The sequence below is a fragment of the Salmo salar genome, chromosome 13, assembly GCF_965601325.2.
Source record: "Salmo salar chromosome 13, fSalSal1, whole genome shotgun sequence".
Classification (NCBI taxonomy): Eukaryota; Metazoa; Chordata; class Actinopteri; order Salmoniformes; family Salmonidae; genus Salmo; species Salmo salar.
This window is the reverse complement of record NC_138303.1, coordinates 10,301,529-10,321,309: the sequence shown is the minus strand read 5'-3', so window position 1 is coordinate 10,321,309 and position 19,781 is coordinate 10,301,529. Positions and strand designations below refer to the sequence as shown.

At 45.3% G+C, this 19,781-nt stretch overlaps 1 protein-coding gene across 1 annotated transcript in view; it reads left to right on the top strand.

The window, feature by feature from the left end:
• The first annotated feature begins 6,570 nt into the window (after nt 1-6,570).
• The window catches only part of LOC106566301 (arginine-glutamic acid dipeptide repeats protein), a 372,697-nt gene continuing 359,486 nt past the window's right edge, over nt 6,571-19,781 (top strand). The window contains exon 1 of the mRNA XM_082959798.1: nt 6,571-6,881. The gene's annotated coding sequence lies outside the window, so the exon portion shown is untranslated. The remainder of the gene's footprint in view (nt 6,882-19,781) is intronic.

Genomic DNA, 19,781 nt, shown 5'->3' with positions numbered 1-19,781 from the left:
CGGAGCAAATGGAATGGCATCAAACACCTGGATACCACGTGTTTGATGTATTTTAGAACGTTCCACAGATTCCACTCCAGTCATTAGCACGAGCCCGTCCTTCCCAATTAAGGTGCCACCAATCTCCTGTAACACAGGAACTGCTACAACGTCTACGTCTCATAGTGAGGTAGCGCAATCAACTGCCTTTCAGTAAGAAAATTGGTCTTATTACTGTGTTTTTACAATACAGATTTGATTCATAAAAAGGCTAAATTTTGGGAAAATCAGAATAATCTCCGTTGTGGAAAATCTGTAAATACTGACCAACCCCTCCCTTGTTTGAGAGCTGCGCTTCCATCTCTTTTTCTTTGAGTCATTACACCCCCTGGTGGTTACTGCCACGAAGTACCGCTATGCTCCTACCACTGACTGACCGCTAGAGGTCTCTGTTTATCTTAGTTTAAGATTTTTCTTTGATTTACAGCGTACCATTCAGTACATGTAAATGGATAAATACATTGTCTTTCCACCTTCGCCTTTATAAAAAAATATGTCATATTAAATCTTAAATAATATGACTTGGCACGAAAATGTTACATGACGTTTTGATACATCACTGATCCGGATTACTTTGTTCATTTTTTAATGTAACCAATGATGTATATAAACACATCATTATGTAACTTCATAAACGCCTAAATACAGAGATCGAAATTAAAAAGTGAAACATTGTTTTTCGAGGTCAGACAAGGCAGACAGCGAGACTTATATTAAACCCCCCACTGTACCAAACTAAATTCTAGGCTGGAAGTGAGCAGGAAGATAAATAGAGATAAATATAAGAGATGGTTGGCACAGCAACAGCGACATGATATTCTTATGGAGACCTAGACGTTTTAGATATAACTGTTAGCTGTGACGCTGCTCGTCCATTCAGCATCCACGATCCAAACGACCACTTTTAAATAGGGCCAAGTTATTATAGTGGGTACACCAGCAGCGTGTACAGGCTTTTGTTGAAGGGCTTTATAATTCATTGATTTGTTAAACCGTGTTTGTTAAACTGCATTCTGACACCAAAAAAAAAAATCCTAATGAAAGCTGTGACCACTGAATTCCAGAGGTGGGACCAAGTCATTGTTTTTACAAGTCACCCAGTAAGTCTCAAGTCTTAGCACTCAAGTCCCAAGTCAAGACAGGCAAGTCCGGGTCAAGTCTCAAGTCAAGACCGTCAAGTCTCAAGTCAAGACCAACAAGTATCAAGTCAAGTCTCAAGTCCTAAACTTTGTTTCGAGTCCTAAACAAGTCATAATGTGCTCTTCATTTCATATTTAACAAGAGTAATAGTATATTTTTACATTTACGCAAATCATGAATGCTTTTAAAAATATCTATATATTTATTACTTACCAAATAAACTTACCAAATAAATAAATAAACTTACCAAATACATGGGTAGCCATGAGAAAGACACACCCCCCCAATAGTGATCGACTTTCAAGGATCGCTATGGGGTGCAATCGGGCGATGTAGACTTGTACACAATCACCCAACCTTAACACACACACACACACACACACACACTCTCTCTCTGTGTGTGGTTACAGTAGGCTAACGTATGTCAATGGTTTTAGGAACAGCAGTAACATCAGGCAGGGTTTAGGCTACCAACTACCTAGCCAGATGTAGCTCAATCTTGGGTGCAATGATCACGTTCCCGCACTCACTGACTGTGTGGAGGCTCATTGATTTAACGTTACGTTAGCCTACATTTTACACCAGTAAAGTAATAAAATATATAGCTGTCGGCTATATTAGCCACGACTTACCTTTCTTTGTGCAGCTTCAAATGTCGAACAAAGTTGGAAGTTGTTGCGCCTCCGTCTGTAATTTTCTTCCTGCATGTTTTGCAAGTTGCAATCCGTTTTTTGTTGATACAGCGTCGTCTTTACAGCCGAAAATAATAATTTTGGGTATCATCTTTCCAAGGGCTCCATCTGAATGTTCCTCTGCACTGCCACGCACAATTTGATTGGCTGCTGTCTGATTCAAACTGTAATCCGTTAAATGAAGAGTTGATGCGCTGCACACTTTTTTTAACAGCCTCATTTTTAATATTTGGGCTTCGGGAGGGTATCAAGTCAGGTTGAGTCATAAGTCCAAGTCGAGTTGCAAGTCATCATATTTGTGACTCGAGTCCACACCTCTGCTGAAGTCATACATGTTTTGTATCTTGTGTATTATTAATGTCGCTCACATTGTCTTGATTTATTGGTTAATAAAACACTCCCTAAGTAACAACCAAGTTAGTGTTCTGTACTGAGCAATGATTTACACTGAGTATACAAAACATTAAGTATACTCAAGTATACTCTTTCCATGACATAGAATGACCAGGTGAGTGCAGGTGAAAGCTATGATCCCTTATTGATGTCACTTGTTAAATCCACTTCAATCAGTGAAGGGGAGGAGACAGGTTTCTTACAATTTTTTCTCCCTAATTTCATGATATCCAATTGGTAGTTACAGTTTTGTCCCATCGCTGCAACTCCCATACGGCTGTGACCAGGAAGCCAACCGCACCAATGTGTCAGCGTGCATGCGCCCGGCCTGCCAAACCCTCCCCTAACCCAGACGACGCTGGGCCAATTGTGCGTCGCCTCATGGGTCTCCCGGTCGAGGCCGGCTACGACACAGCCCGGGATCTAACTCGGATCTGTAGTGACGCCTCAAGCACTGCAGCGCCTTAGACCACTGCACCACTCGGGAGGCCAAGAAGGATTTTTAAGCCTTGAAACATGGATTGTGTAGGTGTGCCATTCAGAGGGTGAATGGGCAAGACAAAAGATTTACAGTGCATTTGGAAAATATTCACACACTTTGACTTTTTCCACATTTTGTTACGTTACAGACTTATTCCAAAATGGATTCAATTGTTTTTTTTCTCGTCATCAATCTACACACAATACCTCATAATCACAAAGCAAAAAAATACTGAAATGTTACATTTACATAAGTATTCAGACCCTTTACTCAGTACTTTGTTGAAACACCTTTGGCAGCGAGTACAGCCTTGAGTCTTCTTGGGTATGACGCTATAAACTTGGCACACCTGTATTTGGGGAGTTTCTCCCATTCTTCTCTGCATATAACTATAACACATAACTAAATGCCTGCTCATGCTGCCAAACATATCCTCGTAAAACTGACCATCCTACCGATCCTCGACTTCGGCGATGTCATTTACAAAATAGCCTCCAATACCCTACTCAACAAGCTGGATGCAGTCTATCACAGTTCCATCCGTTTTGTCACCAAAGCCCCATATACTACCCACCACTGCGACCTGTACGCTCTCGTTGGCTGGCCCTCGCTTCATATTCGTCGCCAAACCCACTGGCTCCAGGTCATCTACAAGACCCTGCTAGGTAATGTCCCCCCTTATCTCCGCTCACTGGTCACCATAGCAACACCCACCTGTAGCACGCGCTCCAGCAGGTATATATCTCTGGTCACCCCCAAAGCCAATTCCTCCTTTGGCCGTCTCTCCTTCCAGTTCTCTGCTGCCAATGACTGGAACGAACTACAAAAATCTCTGAAACTGGAAACACTTATCTCCCTCACTAGCTTTAAGCACCAGCTGTCAGAGCAGCTCTCAGATCACTGCACCTGTACATAGCCCATCTATAATTTAGGCCAAACTACTACCACTTCCCCTACTGTATTTATTTATTTTGCTCCTTTGCACCCCATTATTTCTATTTGTACTTTGCACTTTCTTCTACTACAAATCTACCATTCCAGTGTTTTACTTGCTATATTGTATTTACTTTGCCACCATGGCCTTTTTTGCCTTTACCTGTCACGTCCTGACCAGTAAAGGGGTTATTTGTTATATTAGTTTGGTCAGGATGTGGCAGGGGGTATTTGTTTAGAGTGTTTCGGGGTTTGTTGGGCTATGAGTTTTGTAGAGGGGTGTTTGATTAGAGTGTTCCGGGGTTTTGGTTTATGTTCTATGTTAGTATATTTCTATGTTCTAGTCTAGTCTTTCTAGTTCTATGTTTAGTTTATTGATTTGGCCTTCAATTGGAGGCAGCTGTTCCTCGTTGCCTCTGATTGAAGGTCCTATGTATAGGGGTGTTTTGGTAATGGGAATTGTGGGTAGTTATTTCCTGTTTAGTGTATGTAGCACATGACGGGACTGTTTAGTGTCGTTCATTTTTGTATATGTGTTTCTTTTGGTTTTTCCTTCTTTTATAATAAATAAGAAGATGAGTAAACATTTTCCCGCTGCACCTTGGTCCACTCATTACGACACCTGTTACATTACCTCCCTTATCTCACCTCATTTGCTCACATTGTATATAGACTTATTTTTCTACTGTATTATTGACTGTATGTTTGTTTTACTCCATGTGTAACTCTGTTATATGTTGTCGAACTGCTTTGCTTTATCTTGGCCAGGTCGCAATTGTAAATGAGAACTTGTTCTCAACTTGCCTACCTGGTTAAATAAAGGTGAAATAAAATAAATAAAAATATCCTCTCAAGCCCTGTCAGGTTGGATTGGGAGCGTCGCTGCACAGCTATTTTCAGTTCTCTCCAGAGTTGTTCGATCGGGTTCAAGTCCGGGCTCTGGCTGGGCCACTCAAAGACATTCAGCGACTTGTCCCGAAGCCACTCATGTGTTGTCTTGGTTGTGGGCTTAGGGTCGTTGTCCTGTTGGAAGGTGAAGCTTCACCCCAGTCTGAGGTCCTGAGCAATCTGGAGCAGATTTTCATCAAGGATCTCTCTGTACTTTTCTCCGTTCATCGTTCCCTCGATCCTGACTAGTCTCCCAGTCCCTGCCGCTGAAAAACATCCCTACCCAATGATGCTGCCACCACCATGCTTCACCGTAAGGATGGTGACAGGTTTCCCCCAGCCGTGATGCCTGGCATTCAGGCCAAAGAGTTCAATCTTGGTTTCATCAGATCAGAGAATCTTGTTTCTCATGGTCTGCGAGTCTTTAGATGCCTTTTGGCAAACTCCAAGCGTGCCTTTTACTGAGGAGTGGCTTCCGTCTCGCCACCATACCATAAAGGCCTGATTGGTGGAGTTCTGCAGAGATGGTTGTCCTTCTGGAAGGTTCTCCCATCTCCACAGAGGAACTTTAGAGCTCTGTCAGACAATCGGTTCTTGGTCACCTCCCTGACCATGGCCCTTCTCCCCCGATTTCTCAGTTTGGCTGGGCGGCCAGCTCTAGGAAAAGTCTTGGTGGTTCCAAACTTCTATTTAAGAATGATGGAGGCCACTGTGTTTTTGGGGATCTTCAATGCTGTAGAAATGTTTTGGTACCCTTCCCCAGATCTGTGCCTCAACACAAAATCAAATCAAATCAAATGTATTTATATAGCCCTTCGACATCAGCTGATATCTCAAAGTGCTGTACAGAAACCCAGCCTAAAACCCCAAACAGCAAGCAATGCATGTGAAAGAAGCACGGTGTTTAGGAAAAACTCCCTAGGAAAAACTCCCTAGAAAGGCCAAAAACCTAGGAAGAAACCTAGAGAGGAACCAGGCTATGAGGGGTGGCCAGTCCTCTTCTGGCTGTGCCGGGTGGATATTATAACAGAACATGGTCAAGATGTTAAAATGTTAATAAATGACCAGCATGGTCAAATAATAATAATCATAGTAGTTGTCGAGGGTGCAACAAGCACGTCCGATGAACAGGTCAGGGTTCCATAGCCGCAGGCAGAACAGTCCTGTCTCAGAGCTCTACGGACAATTCCTTCAACCTCATGGCTTGGTTTTTGCTCTGACATGCACTGTCAACTGTGGGACCTTTATATAGACAGGTGCGTGCCTTTCCAAATCATGTCCAATCAATTGAATTTACCACAGGTGGACTCCAATCAAGTTGTAGAAACATCTCAAGGATGATCAATGGAAACAGGATGCGCCTGAGCTCAATTTCGAGTCAGACGTCAGTTTCTGAATACTGTAAATAAGGTATATATTTTATATTTTTTTGTATAAATTTGCAAACATTTCTAAAATCCTGTTTACGCTTTGTCATGATGGGGTATTGTGTATAGATTGATGAGAGAAAATATATTTAATCAATTTTAGAATAAGGCTGTAACATAACAGAATGTGGAGAAAGTCAAGGGGTCTGAATACTTTTTGAATGCACTGTAAGTGCCTTTGAACGGGGTATGGTAGTAGGTGCCAAGCGTACCGGTTGAAGTGTGTCAATAACTGCAACGCTGATGGGTTCTTCACGCTCAAGATTTTCCCGTGTGTATCAAGAGTGGTCCACCACCCAAAGGACATTCAGCCAACTTTGACACAACTGTGGCCAGCATCCCTGTGGAACGCTTTCAACACCTTGTTCGAGTCCATGCCTTGAACGAATTGAGGCTATTCTGAGAGCAAAAGGGGGTACAGCTCAATATAAGAAGGGTGTTCCTAATGTTTTGTCCACTCAGTGGGACTGATACATCAGAGTATGAACTCTGTGGTCACGGTCTTGGAATTTCCCATTCCCACTTCTACAGTAGATGGCGATAATTCACCAGTAGATGGAATGCCCAATCACCACATCCAAAGATGAAGAAGTGGGGGTGTCATGCTTGGTGTTGCTTCTCCCCACTCTGTGTCTCTTTAGCTAACTGAAGAGAAAATAGTCCTCTTTACTCCATACTCCATCATTTTATGACAGAATTATCAAACGCGGTCAGTTGCGTTTTTATTATTAGTCCCCCCCAGTGGCTTGTGGCTGCCTAGCTAGGCTAGCTACTCCCCTGTGTAGCAACACTTGGCTGGCTAGCTAGCTAGCTGTCTGAGCTATTGTTTGTTGTTGTTGCAGTCAAATCTCAAACAAATCACAGATGGTGTAAAACAAGCCCTCCAAGGTAAGTGTTGCAATAGCTGTTGCTGTCTTAAGTTATTCTCCTGCTTTGATGTTCACGAATAAAAAGGGGGCTTGATGGCAAATCAAACAAGTAACGTTATCTTGCTAGCTTATATAGCTGTAGCTAGTTAGCTATTTGTATCTTTAGTTGTATCATGAATTATCTTGATGGGTCATTGGGTCTTTGGTGTGGTGATGACAACTAAATGTCACAAAGCTAATGTTAGCTAATAGCAGCTAATTAGCTTGCTAGCAATCAAAGCCTTAGCTTTTGTTGACAGTTATTGCCTTTTGTCTTCGAGATCATCTGATGATCCTATGGTATTATACCAGTGGCAATTAGCTATCTCACCCATAATATATTATCTCTAAGCTAGTCAGCTGTAGCTAACTAACGTTGCTAAATCAACTCAACCAGAGACAGGCTAACGTTAGCAAGGGTTAGTTAGCTAGGTAACTAGCTAACCAGATACATTGCACCTACCAATAGTTAGCTAACAAGCCAACTAGCTATGCTATTTAACATAGCTAGCTAGCCAGCTACCCAGAAAAAGAATAGTAAAAAGTAACGTTAACAAGCAAGATTGCTACATTTGAAAGGTTGATTTGACTAGCTGGCCAATTGTTTTTAGATACGTTCCCTTTCTAAATCGAGATAATTAGCTAGCAGTTAGCATAGCTAAGCTAATTAGCTAGCTAGGTAACAATGATAGAACTGTCAATGAGATGGTTATGTTGCAGCTTCTAGACAAGACTCTTTCACTAGCAAACTGTTAGCGAAATCTGTGATTTCTGTAAATTCAGATTTAAGGTTATCATTTAAAAAAACACCGTTATTTTAGGGTAAGAGTTGCCTGCTTGGTACCTTATCTCTAGCTAGTTGTTTGTAGTTTGTCCCCCAAAAGCAAACAATGAGTGTCGCTAGCTAACGTTACAAAGAAAAGTCATCAAAACCTAGCCTGTTGTATTTCAATGCTTTGCGCTGTTTTGTCGTCTGAACGTTGCCACAAAAAGCAGTTGGCAAGTTTGATGTGAAAAGTGATTGCTGTGTACTGGACGTGTTCTCAACATAAGGAACTGTAACTGTTTTCAACATATGGATCAAATTATGTATGTTCTTACAAGTTGATATAAAGCACCATGAATTCTTCCACCCCATGTTTGGCTCTTTACTGTACTGTCTGGAGGACAATAGATCAATCTTTTTAGTATGGTCTCTCGGTGCTCTCTGTAAAACACTGATGTGATTGTAAAAACACTGCTTCTCACTTGGAATAAGACTGATGCCGTTTTCACCATAAACACTGATTGAAGGGTACTGTCTGGGACCATTCTGTTCAGTAACACACACACACACACACACACACACACACACACACACACACACACACACACACACCATCAAATAGGCATGCAAGTGTGCTGTAAATGTCTATCTACCGTTGCACAAGGCATTTTGTTTGGTTAGCCTAGATGTCTGCTAACTGAATAGGAGTAATCTGATGAACGTCTGGAGAGAAGAACACTTCACATTCACCCAAGAAGGTCATTTGGAATTGTTTAAGGATTGATTTGAGCGGGAATGGCAGCTGGGAGAGCAGGGAATGGTGGTGTTGGCATACATCTGGAAGGCTTTGCCAATGAAGTGTTTGTCTGACTGACTGACTGACTGACTGACTGACTGAGGATCCTTTGGGAGTGCCTTATTTCCTGGGTAGGCCTATTTTATTTCCTGGGTAGGCCTATTTTATTTCCTGGGTAGGCCTATTTTATTTCCTGGGTAGGCCTATTTTATTTCCTGGGTAGGCCTGTTTTATTCCCTGGGTAGGCCTGTTTTATTCCCTGGGTAGTCCTGTTTTATTACCTGGGTAGGCCTATTTTATTCCCTGGGTAGGGCCTATTTTATTACCTGAGTAGGCCTATTTTATTCCCTGTGTAGGGCCTATTTTATTCCCTGTGTAGGACCTATTTTATTACCTGGGTAGGACCTATTTTATTCCCTGTGTAGGACCTATTTTATTCCCTGTGTAGGACCTATTTTATTACCTGGGTAGGACCTATTTTATTCACTGTGCTGCTGTGGCAAGTCTTTGTTAGTTGATTTGTCAATAGGCAGGATGGGGGGGTGTCAGAGTTTTCATGCCGTGTTCATATGCAGCCAGGCAGCGTGCTGTTTCTGTGCTGTGTTCGTATGCAGCCAGGCAGCGTGCTGTTTCTGTGCCGTGTTCGTATGCAGCCAGGCAGCGTGCTGTTTCTGTGCTGTGTTCGTATGCAGCCAGGCAGCGTGCTGTTTCTGTGCTGTGTTCGTATGCAGCCAGGCAGCGTGCTGTTTCTGTGCCGTGTTCGTATGCAGCCATGCAGCGTGCTGTTTCTGTGCTGCGTGTGTGTTGTTGTTCTTTACCTAGATCTCTCTTCACAAACATGTTCCCCTCCTCAGCATTGTCCGTAAGATAATACACCATTATGGTTAGTCTCAGTGGAAGTCAAGTGAGTCAGAGAGTTGCAGTGAGAGAGGTAACATAATATCCACTATCTATAGACATATGTTTTGAAATCGAAGGAGACATTTTTTTTTTCTCTGTTAGGTTCTTGTTTTATTTTCACGTTAGGGATTTGAAGAATCCCTGTATGTTGAAAGTACTTTGTGACAACTGGTGTAAAAAAAAAAATAATAAAAAAAAAAAAAAAAGCCTTCATAAATAGACCACGTTTGATTTAAAAAAAAAGTTTTTAAAGTGGTCTATTTCTCCATTGAAATGGAGTCGTGGTAGTGTATGAAGTGATTCTGTTAGACTCTTAGATGATACAGGGTAATTCACCAGAGGATTGACTGCTTAACATTCCACTACTAGGGTTCTTAGATGGTTTATTTATTACCATTGAAATGCTCTTGTATCACCAGTGCTTCGGTGACATCCTCTACACACATACGACTGCACTTGATATGGTTGGGCCATATGAATAATCTTGCTTTTTTCCCCCTTTTTTTTCTTTGTTATCTGCCTGGTTACATTGTTACCTTGTAGGACAACGTTCTTTTGTCCAGAGCATTACTTTACAATGTTCCCTCAAAGAGCTCTCCATGGGGCTGTTCAAGTGCTGAACATTTTATTAAAATAAGTATCTGTCAGACCATGCTGATAGGCAGGCAGCACATGGTGCTCTCACAAGACAAGCAGGCTTCTCGCTCTCTCGCTGTCCTGTCTGTCTGTCTGTCTGTCTGTCTGTCTGTCTGTCTGTCTGTCTGTCTGTCTGTCTGTCTGTCTGTCTGTCTGTCTGTCTGTCTGTCTGTCTGTCTGTCTGTCTCTGTTTGTCTGTCATTGTTCTCCTCAAAATATATTTTTCTGTATCATGGCAACAACCAGAGTAATTGGCTGTTGCAGTGCTTCTCATGTGTTGTTTTAAGATATTGGGCTGAGACACAGGCCTGGCAAACTGGCAGGAATGAGACACACACAAACGCTCTTTCTTTCTTTCCGTAGACATCTGTGGCATTGTGTTGTGGCCTTTTATTGTCCCCAGCAGAAGGTGCACCTGTGTAATGATCATGCTGTTTAAACAGCTTCTTGATATGCCACAACTGTCAAGTGGATGGTTTATCTTGGCAAAGCAGAAATGCTCACTAACAGGGATGTAAGCAAATTTGTGCACAACATTTGAGAGACATGTTTTTCTGGGCTGTTTTATTTCAGCTCATGAAACATGGGACCACATGTTGAGTTTTATAGTTTGTTCATTCCATTGCATGAGCCACATAATTTACCATCATTTAAATGAACATTCTACATTACCATGGAAATGATTGCATCACCATACCAGGCAGCCATTGTGAGTGTAGTTTACCCATGAGTTTACCTGTCAAATTGCCAGAGTTAGCGGTTTCAAGCTCATTCTCTTAATTGTTTGCTGCAACACCTTGCTAGTTTTAGAATGGGGCAATATCAGTTTTATAATTTCATCCATGTTATCGCAGAAACAGACTGAACTGCATGAAGGCCTGGCTGTCCCGTCTTCAGCCAGCTGTTGTGTAAACGGTCATGCTGGTTATTTTATATTCATCCATAACCGTGGGTTATACGGTAATTGTGCCAGGCCTACCACTGTGTTGTACTACTATGGCTATCCGATACGATCAGCACCATTCTACCCATGTTAACAGGAATGTATTTTTGCCACTAACATGCTTGTTTTGTTTGACCTGTGGTGCAAAAACATGATGGAATCTGTTTTCTCCCAGAAAGCACACTAAGGGCTGTCTTCTCTTACCCTTTTCCAAGGTTTTTCCTGGCTTGTTTTGCAGTGATACAGATCAGTAGGCTAGTCCATCAATATCTGAAAGGCTGCATGTCTAATTGTCACTTTATGCCAGGGGTGTCAAACTCATTTTGCATGGGGGGGCGTATTTGGTCTTCAGCGAGGTCCTGGGGATCGAACTGAAAATGTCCTCGCTGTCAAAATGATAATATTGATTGATAATATTTAATTTAGGTGATTATTATTAGTGAGTTCGACACAGTCAAGAAACTGTATTAATTTAGATCTGCTGTCATTTCTACTAGAGGTCGGGACGATTTTAGGATTTTTCAATACTGATACCGATTATTGGAGGACCAAAAAAAAGCCGATACCAATTAATCGGCCTATTTTTATATATATATATATTAAATAATAACAATTACAACAATACTGAATGAACACTTTTATTTTAACTTAATATAATACATAAAATCTATTTAGTCTCAAATAAACATGCTAACATGCTAACATGAATTTCTTTTAACTAAAAATGAAGGTTTAAAAATATATACTTCTGTGTATTGATTTTAAGAAAGGCATTGATGTTTATGGTTAGGTACGATTGTGCTTTTTTTCGCGAACGCGCTTTTGTTAAATCATCACCCGTTTGGCGAAGTTGAAGTAGGCTGTGATTTGATGATAAATTAACAGGCACCGCATTGATTATATGCAACGCAGGACAAGCTAGTTAACCTAGTAATATCATCAGCCGTGTGTAATTAACTAGTGATTATGTGAAGATTGATAGTTTTTTTATAAGATAAGTTTAATGCTAGCTAGAAACTTACCTTGGCTCCTTGCTGAACTCGCGTAACAGGTGGTCAGCCATAATCTGCATCCAAAAAGGCCGATTACCGATTTGTTATGAAAACTTGAAATCGGCCCTAATTAATCGGTCGACCTCTAATTACACACAGATTTGATTTGGTTTTAGTAATTTTCAAGTATATTGAGTTGGTTCTCTCTACATGTAGGCCATCTATCTGATGCTGTCTGGTCCAAACGAGTATGCCATTGTTGCCTCCCATAGCATTGAAGGCAAGCGAAGCCAGCGAGCATCTGGCCTCCCTTGACAAAAAAAGTATACAAAATTTGCTAAACTGAGCGAGCTCAACTGTGAATGGTTCTCTCGAACCCCCCAAAAAAAAGTGTCAAGGGAAGCCATCTTGGATATGGCGTCACTCCTATCAAATCCCATTGAGAGCATTCATCATTGACAGAAAAACTAGAATTGTTGCTTCTCGTTGTGGTGTTGTCCTCTGGTGGCTAGCTAGACAAAATGGGACCTTTCCTAAATTAGCCATGGATGGAGATAGGGATGTGGACTTGTGGTTTTACTTCTCCGTTCTGGCCAATGGTTATAACGGCCATTCTGATCCAACCATTAATTCATACATTGTTGTGCCCCTGACCTGAGAGGATGTTAGTTCAATATGTAGCTAGATGTAGAAGGCTAATGTTAACTAGCTAACGTTGCCCATGGTGGAAGTTAGGCTAGGGAGAAAGCATTTTAGCCAGGTCGCCTAGGACAACAACAATAAAAGCATGTACAGTATGACAGAGTGACAGAACATTTCATCAACTTGAAAGAGAGGAGGATGGCATTGGTGTTTCTCTACAAGTAGGGTGAGTCAACATGTTTTTCTACTTGCACACACACACACACACACACACACACACACACACACACACACACACACACACACACACACACACAGACACACACACAGAAATCAGAACCATGGACAGCCACATCATATTTATCTTATTGGACTGAGTTGTTTTGGGTATATTTTAGTTGTCACTGTATTAGACTAAGCAGAGGTGATTTGATGATGTTGAAATGCTGCTGCAATAGTGGAGGCAGCTCCTGTTTTTCTTTACGACATACGGTAACTCTGTGGTTTTAAATCAATAGTTGTTTAGCCGTCCTAAAATATCGGAAATATTAACTTGCTTGACCATGCTGTAAGTAACTGTCTGTTACTGTACATGTAATATGCTTTGTGGACTTCACTGGACGGAGGTTTCTATCCGGTTTTGTGATGAAACAAAAGGTGTGGTTGAATTTATTCTGCTACTGTGTCTTCTTATTGTCTCGGCCTTCAGGCCTTTATATCACGGTGGCAAGGCTTGACTTCCGCCGTGAGTTTATCCGCACACCTCTACTGGTTCTGGCCTGCCGGCCATATGTTTACTGTAGTGTAGTCACTGTAGTGTAGTCACTGTAGTGTAGTCACTGTAGTGTAGTCACTGTAGTGTAGTCTGGGACACTAGAAGGATGACCCCCCCCCCCCCTACTGTAAATTCAAATCAAATGTATTTATATAGCCCTTCTTACATCAGCTGATATCTCAAAGTGCTGTACAGAAACCCAGCCTAAAACCCCAAACAGCAAGCAATGCAGGTGTAGAAGCACGGTGGCTAGGAAAAACTCCCTAGAAAGGCCAGAACCTAGGAAGAAACCTAGAGAGGAACCAGGCTATGAGGGGTGGCCAGTCCTCTTCTGGCTGTGCCGGGTGGAGATTATAACAGAACATAGCCAAGATGTTTAAACGTTCATAAATGACCAGCAGGGTCAAATAATCATCACAGTGTTTGTAGAGGGTGCAACAGGTCAGCACCTCAGGAGTAAACGTCAGTTGGCTTTTCATAGCCGATCATTGAGAGTATCTCTACCGCTCCTGCTGTTTCTAGAGAGTTGAAAACAGCAGGTCTGGGACAGGTAGCACGTCTGGTGAACAGGTCAGGGTTCCATAGCCGCAGGCAGAACAGTTGAAACTGGAGCAGCAGCACGGCCAGGTGGACTGGGGACAGCAAGGAGTCATCATGCCAGGTAGTCCTGAGGCATGGTCCTAGGGCTCAGGTCCTCCGAGAGAGAGAAAGAAAGAGAGAATTAGAGAGGGCATACTTAAATTCACACAGGACACCGGATAAGACAGGAGAAATACTCCAGATATGACAGACTGACCCTAGCACCCCGGTTCTTTCATACGGATCCCCCCCCCCCCACGGGGGCCCCCCCCCCCCCTACTGTAGTGTAGTCTGGGACACTAGAAGGATGGACCCCCCCTCCCCCCCTACTGTAGTGTAGTCTGGGACACTAGAAGGATGGACCCCCCCCCCCCCCCCCTCTACTGTAGTGTAGTCTGGGACACTAGAAGTATGGACCCCCCCCCCCCCCTCTACTGTAGTGTAGTCTGGGACACTAGAAGGATGGACCCCCCCCCCCCCCCCCCCCCCTCTACTGTAGTGTAGTCTGGGACACTAGAAGGATGGACCCCCCCCCCCTCTACTGTAGTGTAGTCTGGGACACTAGAAGGATGGACCCCCCCCCCCTCTACTGTAGTGTAGTCTGGGACACTAGAAGGATGGACCCCCCCCCCCCTCTACTGTAGTGTAGTCTGGGACACTAGAAGGATGGACCCCCCCCCCCTCTACTGTAGTGTAGTCTGGGACACTAGAAGGATGGACCCCCCCCCCCCTCTACTGTAGTGTAGTCTGGGACACTAGAAGGATGGACCCCCCCCCCCCTCTACTGTAGTGTAGTCTGGGACACTAGAAGGATGGACCCCCCCCCCCCTCTACTGTAGTGTAGTCTGGGACACTAGAAGGATGGACCCCCCCCCCCTCTACTGTAGTGTAGTCTGGGACACTAGAAGGATGGACCCCCCCCCCCTCTACTGTAGTGTAGTCTGGGACACTAGAAGGATGGACCCCCCCCCCCCCCTCTACTGTAGTGTAGTCTGGGACACTAGAAGGATGGACCCCCCCCCCCTCTACTGTAGTGTAGTCTGGGACACTAGAAGGATGTGGAGAGGGATGACAGGACAACACAATAGGATCTGAGTGAACTATTTAACTAGAAACATTGTTGTTAGAAGCAGACTTGTCTCTGAGTTCTGTTTAACAGCGCTCTGTCAAGCCTTTGACTCCCATTTCATTACAAGATTCAGGGTTTTTCTTTGAACTGAGGTACACAAATGGGATACTATTCCCTATGTAGTGCACTACCTTTGACCAGAGTCCTATGGGGCCCTAATCAAAAGTAGTGCACTACATAGGGAATAGGATGTCATTTGGGACATAACCAGCTGTGAATAATGGAGGTAAGGTGCAGTCATTATTGACTTATTGGCACAGATACACACACACACACACACACACACACACACACACACACACACACACACACACACACACACACACACACTGATATGCATACACACACACACTGATATGCATACACACACACTGATATGCATACATACACACGCCGATATGCATGCATACACACACACACACATGCGCCGATATGCATACACACACACACACACGCGCCGATATGCATACACACACACACGCCGATATGCATACACATACACACACACACACACGCCGATACGCATACACACGCCGATATGCATACACACACGCATACATACACACACACACACACACACACACACACGCCGATATGCATACACACACACACGCCGATATGCATACACACACACAAACGCATACACGCACACACACCAATATGCATACACACACACACACACACACACGCATACACACACACACACACACACACCGATATGCATACACACACACACACACACACACACACACCGATATACACACACACACACACACCGATATGCATATACATACACACACACACCGATATATACACACACACACACACACCGATATGCATATACACACACACACACACACCGATATACACACACACATACACACACACACCGATATGCATATACACACACACACCGATATACACACACACACACACACCGATATGCATATACACACACACACACTCCGATATGCATATACACACACGTGCACACAGAGCGAGCAGACACACTAATACAAACACTGACACACAGAATAGCTTATTGCTTTCCCCTCCTCTCTGGTAATGGGACCTCCAATACATCTGGACGCCATGTTGTAGAAAGACACAAAATGGTAGCAAGGTGTAACGTCTTGCTCCGATCTCTTGACACCAGATCAAAGGTAAATAATAATCCATATCTCTTCAGCAATTATTAGGAAAGACATTTCTAGTTTGTGTCTGTCTGTGATCAGTGGAATTATGCTGTGGACTAAATGGATCAGTTTTATAGAGAGGGGGAGAGATCCATATGAAGGAGAGGGGGAGAGATCCATATGAAGGAGAGGGGGGGAGAGAGATCCATATGAAGGAGAGGGGGGGGGAGAGAGATCCATATGAAGGAGAGGGGGGGGAGAGAGATCCATATGAAGGAGAGGGGGGGGAGAGAGATCCATATGAAGGAGAGGGGGGGAGAGAGATCCATATGAAGGAGAGGGGGGGAGAGAGATCCATATGAAGGAGAGGGGGGGAGAGGGGGGGGGGAGAGATCCATATGAAGGAGAGGGGGGGAGAGGGGGGGGAGAGAGAGATCCATATGAAGGAGAGGGGGGGAGAGAGGGGGGGGAGAGAGATCCATATGAAGGAGAGGGGGGGGAGAGAGATCCATATGAAGGAGAGGGGGGGGAGAGAGATCCATATGAAGGAGAGGGGGGGAGAGAGATCCATATGAAGGAGAGGGGGGGGAGAGAGATCCATATGAAGGAGAGGGGGGGAGAGAGATCCATATGAAGGAGAGGGGGGGGAGAGAGATCCATATGAAGGAGAGGGGGGGGGGAGAGATCCATATGAAGGAGAGGGGGGGAGAGAGATCCATATGAAGGAGAGGGGGGGGGAGAGATCCATATGAAGGAGGGGGGGGGGAGAGATCCATATGAAGGAGAGGGGGGAGAGAGATCCATATGAAGGAGAGGGGGGGGAGAGAGATCCATATGAAGGAGAGGGGGGGGGAGAGATCCATATGAAGGAGAGGGGGGGGAGAGATCCGTATGAAGGAGAGGGGGGGGGAGAGATCCGTATGAAGGAGAGGGGGGGGAGAGAGATCCGTATGAAGGAGAGGGGGGGGAGAGAGATCCGTATGAAGGAGAGGGGGGGGAGAGAGATCCGTATGAAGGAGAGGGGGGAGAGAGATCCGTATGAAGGAGAGGGGGAGAGAGATCCGTATGAAGGAGAGGGGGGAGAGAGATCCGTATGAAGGAGAGGGGGGGGAGAGAGATCCGTATGAAGGAGAGGGGGGGGGAGAGAGATCCGTATGAAGGAGAGGGGGGGGAGAGAGATCCGTATGAAGGAGAGGGGGGGAGAGAGATCCGTATGAAGGAGAGGGGGGGGAGAGAGATCCGTATGAAGGAGAGGGGGGGGAGAGAGATCCGTATGAAGGAGAGGGGGGGGGAGAGAGATCCGTATGAAGGAGAGGGGGGGGGGAGAGAGATCCGTATGAAGGAGAGGGGGGGGAGAGAGATCCGTATGAAGGAGAGGGGGGGGAGAGAGATCCGTATGAAGGAGAGGGGGGGGGAGAGAGATCCGTATGAAGGAGAGGGGGGGGAGAGAGATCCGTATGAAGGAGAGGGGGGGGAGAGAGATCCGTATGAAGGAGAGGGGGGGGAGAGAGATCCGTATGAAGGAGAGGGGGGGGAGAGAGATCCGTATGAAGGAGAGGGGGGGGAGAGAGATCCGTATGAAGGAGAGGGGGGGGGAGGAGAGATCCGTATGAAGGAGAGGGGGGGGGAGAGAGATCCGTATGAAGGAGAGGGGGGGGGAGAGAGATCCGTATGAAGGAGAGGGGGGGGAGAGAGATCCGTATGAAGGAGAGGGGGGGGAGAGGGAGATCCGTATGAAGGAGAGGGGGGGGAGAGAGAGATCCGTATGGAAGGAGAGGGGGGGGAGAGAGATCCGTATGAAGGAGAGGGGAGAGAGATCCGTATGAAGGAGAGGGGGAGAGAGATCCGTATGAAGGAGAGGGGGAGAGAGATCCGTATGAAGGAGAGGGGGGGAGAGATCCGTATGAAGGAGAGGGGGGAGAGAGATCTGTATGAAGGAGAGGGGGATCCGTATGAAGGAGGGGGAGGGATCCATATAGATCCCTCCCCTTCCTTCATACGGATCCCTCCCCCTTCCTTCATACGGATCCCTCCCCCTCCTTCATACGGGTCCCCCTTCCTTCATACGGATCCCTCCCCCCTCCCCCTTCCTTCATACGGATCCCTCCCCCTTCCTTCATACGGATCCCTCCCCCTTCCTTCATACGGATCCCTCCCCCTTCCTTCATACGGATCCCTCCCCCTTCCTTCATACGGATCCCTCCCCCGTCCTTCATACGGATCCCTCCCCCTTCCTTCATACGGATCCCTCCCCCTTCCTTCATACGGATCCCTCCCCCTTCCTTCATACGGATCCCTCCCCCTTCCTTCATACGGATCCCTCCCCCGTCCTTCATACGGATCCCTCCCCCGTCCTTCATACGGATCCCTTCCTTCATACGGATCCCTCCCCCGTCCTTCATACGGATCCCTTCCTTCATACGGATCCCTCCCCCTTCCTTCATACGGATCCCTCCCCCTTCCTTCATACGGATCCCTCCCCCTTCCTTCATACGGATCCCTCCCCCGTCCTTCATACGGATCCCTTCCTTCATACGGATCCCTCCCCCTTCCTTCATACGGATCCCCCCTTCCTTCATACGGATCCCTCCCCCTTCCTTCATACGGATCCCCCCTTCCTTCATACGGATCCCCCCTTCCTTCATACGGATCCCCCCTTCCTTCATACGGATCCCCCCTCCTTCATACGGATCCAGGTTATACCCGGGACATTATATGGTGAACACAGCGATCAGGCTGGTTCCGCCAGGCTAGGTTATACCCTGGACATGATATGGTGAACACAGCGATCAGGCTGGTTCCACCAGGCTAGGTTATACCCTGGACATTATATGGTGAACACAGTGATCAGGCGGGTTCCACCAGGCTAGGTTATACCCTGGACATTATATGGTGAACACATGTACAGGTGCAGTAATCTGTGAGCTGCTCTGACAGCTGGTGCTTAAAGCTAGTGAGGGAGATATGAGTCTCCAGCTTCAGTGATTTTTGAAAATCGTTCCAGTCATTGGCAGCAGAGAACTGAAAGGAGAGGCTGCGAAAGAGGAATTGGCTTTGGGGGTGACCAGTGAGATATACCTGCTGGAGCGCGTGCTACGGGTGGGTGTTGCTATGGTGACCAGTGAGCTGACATAAGGCGAGGATTTACCTAGCAGAGACTTGTAGATGACCTGGAGCCAGTGGGTTTGTCGACGAATATGAAGCGAGGGCCAGCTAACGAGAGCACACAGGCCGCAGTAGTGGGTAGTATATGGGGCTTTGGTGACAAAATGGATGGCACTGTGATAGACTGCATCCAATTTGCTAAGTAGAGTGTTGGAGGCTATTTTGTAAATGACATCGCCGAAGTCAAGGATTGGTAGGATAGTCAGTTTTACGAGGGTATGTTTGGCAGCATGAGTGAAGGATGCTTTGTTGCGAAATAGGAAGCCAATTCTAGATTTAATTTTGGATTGGAGATGTTTGATGTGAGTCTGGAAGGAGAGTTTACAGTCTAACCAGACACCTAGGTATTTGTAGTTGTCCACATATTCTAAGTCAGAACCGTCCAGAGTAGTGATGCTCGTCAGGCGGGCGGGTGCGGGCA